Source organism: Bombus huntii, unplaced genomic scaffold, assembly GCF_024542735.1.
Source record: "Bombus huntii isolate Logan2020A unplaced genomic scaffold, iyBomHunt1.1 ctg00000256.1, whole genome shotgun sequence".
Lineage (NCBI taxonomy): Eukaryota > Metazoa > Arthropoda > Insecta > Hymenoptera > Apidae > Bombus > Bombus huntii.
The window spans coordinates 1-9,207 of record NW_026099468.1 but is presented as its reverse complement, the minus strand read 5'-3'; the positions used below and the strand labels follow the sequence as shown (position 1 = coordinate 9,207).

Genomic DNA, 9,207 nt, shown 5'->3' with positions numbered 1-9,207 from the left:
AACGCCCCCGCCGTGGAGGTCATTAGCGAGCTCCGGAAACAAACGAGGCAGGTCACCCGCCCCCTGGACCAGGTGTGGCCACTGCGGTATTTACGGACATCCGACATTCGAATGCCGCAAGAGGGCGAAGTGGGAACCGAAGAAGGACCCTCGACGCCCGGAGGAAAGCCGACCGGCTGCACCACCAAAAGCGTTGTGCTTTCACTGCCACATGCCGGGACACATCGCGTCTCGCTGTCCATCGCGGCGAGAAGAAAAACATTGCCCCGAGGACGAGCGCCGGGTCGATGCCTGCGTGGTGGAAGCCCCGACGGGTAGACTAAGCCAGCAGGCCACACACGAGGACGTGTAAGTGTCAGGATGGCCGAGTCGGAGACGAAAGGACGCCGGGGCCCCTCTGGAACTTCAGGACAACACCCTAACCTTGCAACCTAGAGCCTAATATAGCCATAACGAAACAATCGCAAGTATCCAAACCGATAGCAATCGTAGCAATTTGAAGCAAGGTGAGTAACTGATGAGATGACTTTGCATTTGTCTCACCACAGAGACAGACGTTCAAGAATTCATTGTGAAAAGACGAGTACAAACAAGATACGTATGTCTTTCCGTTAAGCGAATGTTACAGTTTGTTTGCAAAAGTCAGTTTTTAGATTATAGAATCGTAGATAGAATTTAGAGGATAGAAACTTTTAGTAGTCACTTTTAGTTTAGTAAAGTCTTATCGACAATAAGCAGACTACGTTATGATACAACGATTCCAACTGAAGATTTCTATCGACATCACGAATTCGATGGCTTCCAAATTTTCTTCTCTGCAATCTCAGACGCTCAACTCGAAAGAATCTTTTAGATGCCCCGACAAACACTCGACTCAGGTTATCTATTATCGTAATCTTCCTACGGGATTTTTTTTAACTGCGTTGCGTTAACGAATAACGGGATAACATCACGTTTCTCTCAACGCCTTTCAACGTTCTACAACTTTTATTCTTTGCAAATCCCTGTCTCTATATGATAAACGCTGGTTATCCGCGGAAGGAGCGAGGACAACGAGGTGTTACTCGATGATCAAAGACAGGAAGATCCTGGTACGCGATAACGTTACTAATTTCCAATTACGATATGTGTGATTACGTAACATCTGCTGTCTGCATAATGCGTTAACGATCCGCGCGTTGATCGCATAAATATAAATCGAAGGGAATGGAATCGCTCGAAACTCATGCAACTATCCGCAGGTGTTTAAAATCGTGTTTTTACACCGCCAACGTAACGTCACGCCAGTCGAATCGAAAAATTATTACTAGACACCGAAGGTGAACAAAAAACGAGGTAAATAGGCTACCGATTGAATAATATCATAACGATCGTATCTCTGGTTTTTGCTCGTCTTTTATATTTGTTTCAAATGTATAAAATATAATCGTATCGATATCGTCCACGATTAAAGCCATCCATCCGCCATCGACGAGGAACGAACGATTATATTTTATCATTTATGCGAATCCTTCTCTTCTCTTCTTTCTCTATTTACGCCCCTCGCCTTGCTTCGTACCGCCGATGATTCACAATTCGATGCACCTGAACAGCTGGAACGTCGCAGATTTTTCCGTACGATAACAAACGTGTTTTTGATGGCCTGCTTTAAACCGTGACGATCGCCATGACGTGCATCAATTGTCGAATGATGTAGTGCGACGATACTCTTACGCAACTTTTTCTTACGCTGTTTTTTCCTCTATTCTTTCTTCCTGTGTGTTATCACATGATCATGAGATACCTGTATAGAAGATGCAAAGAGTCTGTGAAGAATTTACAGATATTTAAGATTATTATAATGATTAAGCAAAAGCTAAGACTCAAAATATTGCTCAAGATGTAATTATGTAATATTTACTCAATTTCTAGAAGACTGTTTATATCTTGTTGTTATTCTTGATATGGAGATAAATATAGTATACTTTATTAAGACCTAGATAAAAGACTTTTTTCTCGTTTCTCTTCTCCTACTTAATCACTAAGAGTTATATAACGTTTATTCGATAATTCTGCTTCTCCTGACCTTTCCACAAATGGTTGTTTATATCTCGACATTCTTGGTACTTTTAATCAAATTTTAATAACAGTACTTTACTCGTCAGAAGTAAATAAAAAAGCTCTAAGTAGAAGCAAGGATTTACTTACCTTTCCTTTCTCGAATCTCAGTTAGCAATGTTGTTCCTCTTGAAAGATTTTCCAAGTTTCCAAGACAATTTCCACGCTGGTAACATTGTATATATTTCAAGTATCGTGAACCACAGGAACTTGTTGAGGCAATATTGAAGAAAGCAAAGAGAATGAAGAAATTGTAGGAACTATGAGAGGCTACTCCTTCTTTCACAACTTATTTTCTCTTCGTTTGGGGGGAAAAACACAAATGAATGTAACGGTTGGTTTCATATACGTTTCAGCTATCTGCTACTATCGCATGGAGGAGGATCCTGAAAAGAAGGAAGCGAGGAAGAATCAACTTTTGAACGAAACAATACCATTTTACTTGACTAAATTCGACCAGATTATTGGCGAAAATGAAGGATATATCATTCCTTCTATCGTAAGATAGTTTATCCAAATTTAATGTTAAAATTTTTAGTCTTTGTGCAAACTGGGCCATGTTGTCCATAAAAAATTATTGAAACTTTGTTGCGACAAGACAGCTTTAATTGTTGAGAGCAGAGTGTATCTTTAAAATTCACTCCTGTTAGTTTATGTACAAATGAATTTGCCAAGATTTTCAGCTTTTAGATAATTATTCATGTATCTTCCTCATCAAGTTTGATAGAAATTATTACTATCGTAATCAAAGCAAAGATTAAGATATGTAAAATCATTTCTCTGGATATGACACTCTTGTTTAATGAGTGATAAATGATACCATTCGAAATATCATATTTATATAATATATAATGATACTTATAAGTGTAATCACTTAAGTACAGATATCTGAATTTTTCTCACTGTCACTGACATAGATACGTATTATCGTTCCTTAGATTACTTGACCAGTTTATTTCTTTCATCACTGTGTTATTATATAATAATAATAAATAATCACATTAAATTAATTTAGTATGATTATGTTGTTTAATAATACGTGTTTCATTGCAAAATATTTAGCGATTGAAGGGCTCATAGGAAACATGAAAGTGAAAGAATACTAGAATCTAGAGTTTACGATTTCAATCTCTTTAACGAGATATTTATCATATTACACAATTCCTGTAAATGTATTTGTAATTATATCGCCGAAGAATTGTATTTAATTAAGCTATGAAGTTGTGGAATCGTGAGAAGGATTATTTTTATAGAACTGTCTAATTTCCATTCGACATTGATTCAGGATACACATTACTCTTTTTTACATAATACCAGTTTTGTCATTTTTAATTAACAAACACCTCCAAAGGTTGAAGTTTCTAAAATTATCTTCTTTCGAACGGTCAATATCCTTCCACCGGGTAGGACACACCCACAGATCAGTCACTTATTCATCTCGTACATACGCACCAGCGTAACTGCCTTCGTTATAAGTTGTTGGAATAAACGGTGAAATATAACTTACTATACTGTGTCATATTCATTTAACCACCTCTTATCTTAACCGAAACAGGGGAACCACTACTTCGCGGCGTCGATTCACCGAATCGTAGCGAGAATTTACGCCTCTCGCTACTGCGACTGCGTCTCTCCGCGAACGGTCGTAACACATTGATCGACAGAAGTACTAAACTCTAATAACATAAATTTATATATTTTCTATTTCCCAGCCACCAGTTTTATAGATTTTTCTATCTTCTGTACTACTTTTATCCCTTTTATTTTTTCTTACATGAGATTATTGTAAATTTAATATCATTTGTTCGCAATATTTGTTATTTATCTTTCCTTGAATTTGAAATTTCGCGCTTCAATGTTGTGTGTTGTTCGACGTTTTATCGAACGATGTTTATCGAACTAGTTCATGAATACATACATAATCATTAAAGAATCTATAAACCTTACTAGTTTGTTTTTACTAAGTTTTGTTACAGAAAACATGTTCTCATAAATTTTCAACTTTAATTTATGGAAATTTATTAACCTTAAACTATAAAATCATTCAATGAGTCTTTCCGGATGTTTTTATGTAGTCATAATTTCACATATCAGCACAGCTCCACCAATAGGATAAGAGTTACGTGGAAGCAACAGGGGGGAAGAAGAACATATATTGATCTAAAGGTTATTTTTGTCTCATTCAAGTTTCTGTTAACCGGCTTGGAAATTTCCTGTGCTTGTTTCGACTTTGAAGTCTTAAAAAAAAAATTGTAAGTAAATAGTATATATATAGTATATATATCCTGAGTCAAAGTTTCTCTTTATAAATAATAAACCGTTTGAAAACTATATTTTGTATGTTTTTTCCTTATTCATAATTAAATAATAAATATGAAATACTTCTACAGAAAGCCGACATCCTTCAATTAACCGAACAGCAGATGATTTAAAAATTAGTAGTTGAAAGAAATAAATGTTATTACATGTTCATAATTGATCGATAAATTTAAGTATACAATTAGAAAATGTTTCTTCTGTATTGATAACTAAATAATACAGATAAGATACAAGATACTTGTACGAAAAGTCGGCGCGTCGTTCAATTAACGGAACAGCAGAGGATTTGAAAATTAGTAGTTGAAAGAAATAAATGTTATCATATGTTTATAATTGATCGATAAATTTAAGTATGCAATTAGAAAATGTTTCTTAAGTTTGGAAGAATATATAATCATGCTGAATGTTTTGTAGTTACGAAAGTTGTATACAAACATACATTGTACATACGACTAGTAATGGTACTAAATTACTGTTAGAGGGTCTTGGGTGTATAGAACCATATGGTTAAATTAATACTAGAGATAACGAATCGTGCGAATGTAATTAATATTTTGAAATGCGTTGTTTGCATTAATTGATAGTTTTCTTATAAACTTTTTTATAAACAATTTCATTGCTATAGAAAGAAAAAATAAATGCCGGTAATATGTCTATCCTACTTAAATAGAAAGTGCAATATTTTGTTATAATATTTGGCGCAAGTTTATACATTATTACATCCAAAAATAATATTCTTTTTATATCTAAGCTATATTAAAATATAAAGATACAAATAGCTATGCGAGTAGTTAGTAGTTGATGCTTTTTACTTAAATTGTCTTATACTTCATAATTTGTAATAATATAATTCTTGTCATCAATGATTCTTTGTTTTTACTTTGTATATATTATACTTCCAGGAAGATGCCGCTCTATAAATTGACTTACTTCCCAGTTACGGCATTGGCAGAACCAATCCGTTCTTCTTCAGCTATGCTAGTATTCCATTTGAAGATGAACGTATCAAAAAGGACGTCTGGCCAGAAATAAAGCCCTGTAAGCTTAAAATTTAAAGAAATTCTGTTTCTTAAATCTCATCTTTCCTAATTTAACTAAAGTAGCTAAATAAAGTAGAACACAATTATGCAGAGTATAACAGATATTATTGTTTACTCTCCATTGCTCTATAAGATATGTGGGAGAACAATAGGTATTGTTAAGGAGACAATGCCCTTTGTTTGCTGATAAATTATCAATAAATTAAATTATATCTTTCCAAAACAGATAACAGGAAGCTAGATATTTAAGAAGCATCATAATCTGTTTGTTCGATAGAATCTTTGATTCTATTAGTTGTATGTTTTTAGTGACTCCTTATGGCCAGCTTCCTATGCTCGTAGCTGATAGAAGGAAGGTTGCTCAGTCTACAGCTATTTGCCGTTACTTAGCCAAACAATATGACTTAGCTGGAAAGACTGACTGGGCAGATCTTCATATTGATGCCACTGTTGATACTATTCATGATATTCGTCATAGTGAGTATCCAGTGCTGTTTTGCATAAATCTTATGAGAATCTTGATAACAGATAGTACATATCTGTTCAGGTATTTATTAGTTGAAATCCGATTTAATATATGATTTAATCGAACGATACACGTATGTCAACAATACAAGACAAAGGATTAAAAAGGATTGTAATTCTATCTTCAGTATCATTTAAATTTCGCACAACACTGTATTCAAATTAGTATAACATTAGCGAATAGTATTTAACTGAAAACAAATTTTCAGAAATTGCCGCCTTCCACTATGAGGAGGACGAGAAGGTCAAAGCTGCAAAACGCAAGGCTGCTGAAGAGACGCTGCTGTTCATTTTAGAACGTTTGGACCAGCAAGTGAAGGAAAATGACGGCTACTTCTACGATGGTACTCTCTCTTGGGCTGATTTAACATTCGTTGCTCTGCTCGATTATTTGAACTTTATGTACAAGTCTGATCTGATCGAGAATTACGAGAATCTGAAGCTGCTGGAGAAAAAGGTCCTCCTTCTGCCCAAGATCAAAAACTGGATTGAGAGACGCCCAGTTAGCGAATTCTAAACTTCACGATTGCTTATGGTTTTATAAGCGTTTAAAGATTGCGGTCTTAGTGTGTTGAGAGAATGAAGAACGAATCGTGTTGATGGAAGTTTGTACGGAATATACTGATTGCTTTTAACATTCATTAGTTCCAGTTATTACCGATATTTTTGTCATTTAGTTAGGGTTTTCCCTTTAGATTACGTTGTGATAGAGAACTATTATTTGTGTATTCCTACAGAAACATACGAACTATATAAACTGTTGACACGATGTTGTGCTTTTGTATTATAGAGATAATAATAAAACCATCAAACAATCATTAATTATGTTTTTTATTATATTCATTAAGAATTGAAGATTACCTCCTTGGTGATCTTGATAATATCGTATTTTACAAATGTTGAACAAAAAAAAATGTATGATTATTTTATTCAATACATTATGAGGGTTGCTTTAAAAAAAATACGAGTTACATATTTCTTTGAAAAAAGCATGATTTTTATCGATACAATAATGTTCTTCTGTTATCGCTTTAAAGTTGAGTACTTCGTTGATTACACGAGAGAACTCGCCTACAGCAAACAAGATACGACCGTGTGTAAAGTAATTAATCTGTTTGCTCGTTGCTAGCTACACATAAGGCTTGCGTAAAAAAAGATATGCATTTCAGTTCAGGCGGAGAATTATGTAGGAAGTCATTTTGTCGATCAATAACTTAGTTAATAAAAGATCAAATTTTCATGTACATAAATGTAAGTAACGTTCAAGTATTAATCATTACATACAATTTTTGTATAATTCGATATCTTGGTCACTTACATCTTACAAATGATATATAGATAATATTTATGAGATACATTGGAGTTATCTTTTAGTTAACGCCATTTTTTCTTGTTTTCTCTGTACTTTTACTATTCTTCCAAAAATATCAAAGGATCGATGACTTCAAATTAAACTAGAATTGCTTCGGTATATTGTCAATCAATGGCTATTTGTATTCACATCTATATCAAAGGAAAACCGATTGCAAAATTAATTACCCTTGCAACTCCGGCAATCTGAAACTATGTGTGATCGACCTTGAAGATGACAAATCTCAATGTTTGAAGTAGTACAAAAAGATGATAATTTAATTTCGCTTTATCAAACTGTACAAAATTTGTATACACATACAGAAAAAAAACGGAGTTCAAACATTAATCAACATGAATTATCGGTTATTATTGCTGAGTAATTATTAGGATTAGAGTTTTGGAGTATCGATCGTATCGAGTTTTAACTATCGGTTTCCGCAATTTATTGTTTTTCTAAATTATGTCTAAATGGTATCAGTTTTTGAATATTTTATAGTTATACACTCCAACATACTGACGTAAGCTATCGAAAATAATTGTAAATTATTGCAATATCATTTTTTTTATATTTCATAATCTAAATTTTAATCTATTTTTTGTATTTAACATCCCTTTTTTATTGTTCTTGTACGTTCTTCAAAAAATCTTTATTTTTTTTTTGGATAAAATCTTGTGTGAATTTACAAAAAATACGATTCTGCGTTTAATTTTTTTCCCTTATTGTCTTTACATATTTGGAGTTTAAACGCGTTATAAGTACGTTTTTTTTTTTACATGATTACGTAGAATTCTTATTCTGATAAATTATTTGTTTCCGCTTCATAACTGTTTCTAAATTACAGTGCATGTATTCTTGAAATGCACAGTAACATTTTTACTTTTTACGTTCTTAGGAATTTTCAGGATCGGTTAAAAATTAAATTACAGTAATGGTAATACTCAATATTAATGTCAGACGTGGATACTTCACTGTTTTGTATAATAATTTGTTATCTTTGGCATCGATCAAGGTATTTAATATACAAAGCGTACAGATTAATAAGAATTTTAATTTAATCCTTCCTTCTATAGTATTCACCGTTCTTTTCGAGCTCGTACCATTTCAAATAGACTTTTCGAATAGATTTCAAAGATTTGTCTGTTCAAATAAAACGCGATCTTTTTTATTTCCCTATCAGTCGTCCCGTTACTGTTCCGTAGTTTCCAACAGATTGCAGATTCGTTTAAAAAACATTTGTAACGAAAAACAAACCCACTCGCAGAATGTTATTCAATATCGCATTTATAACTTTCATAGACATCCTCCTCTCATTGCTATCATTGTAAACAGATTGAAACTTCGTTTGCAAACACTCGCGATTAAAAAAAAAGAAAAAAAGAAGAATTAATCTTAAACAATTTTATCTCGTGTTCCATTTATAATTTTCATAATTGTCTTCCCGACGTTGTATCATTTTAAATGGCTTTTTTTCTATCCATCTATGTTGCAGCGAGATCAACGGTCCTAATTACTAAATTGCACGATGTGTTCATACAAATTCACTTTTTATGAACGCGATGAAACGAAATGAAACCTAAGTAGAGATTTGTTTTCTCATCAAGTATAAGAGTTTTATACTTTGGATAGATTGCCTCGTTGTGAGAAGGTCTTAAATCGTTTATAATTGCGATTAAGTAATTGCAATAAGTCATATTTTTAAGAAACGTTCTCACATGCTGTCACACACTCTAATTAGAAAAGGATCATGAAACATTCGGTTTATGATATTATTTGTTTGTAAATCTTCCTGCTTCCGGAAACTTTTTTAAAATATGAAAATATTTATATACAAAATTAAATATTTTTTTTCAATATCAACACTTCTTGCGTTTA

General features: G+C 33.2%; 1 long non-coding RNA gene and 1 pseudogene across 1 annotated transcript; one reads left to right on the top strand and one right to left on the bottom strand.

Annotated features, from left to right (window-relative positions):
* Positions 1-1,377: 1,377 nt before the first annotated feature.
* LOC126877837 (uncharacterized) lies at positions 1,378-3,994 on the bottom strand. The gene is made up of 2 exons (XR_007695366.1): positions 2,188-3,994; positions 1,378-1,783 (listed from the first exon to the last, which is right to left on the bottom strand). It is a non-coding gene; the product is annotated as an uncharacterized LOC126877837 (long non-coding RNA).
* Positions 3,995-5,318: 1,324 nt separating this feature from the next.
* LOC126877833 (glutathione S-transferase-like) lies at positions 5,319-6,803 on the top strand (annotated as a pseudogene).
* Positions 6,804-9,207: the final 2,404 nt, after the last annotated feature.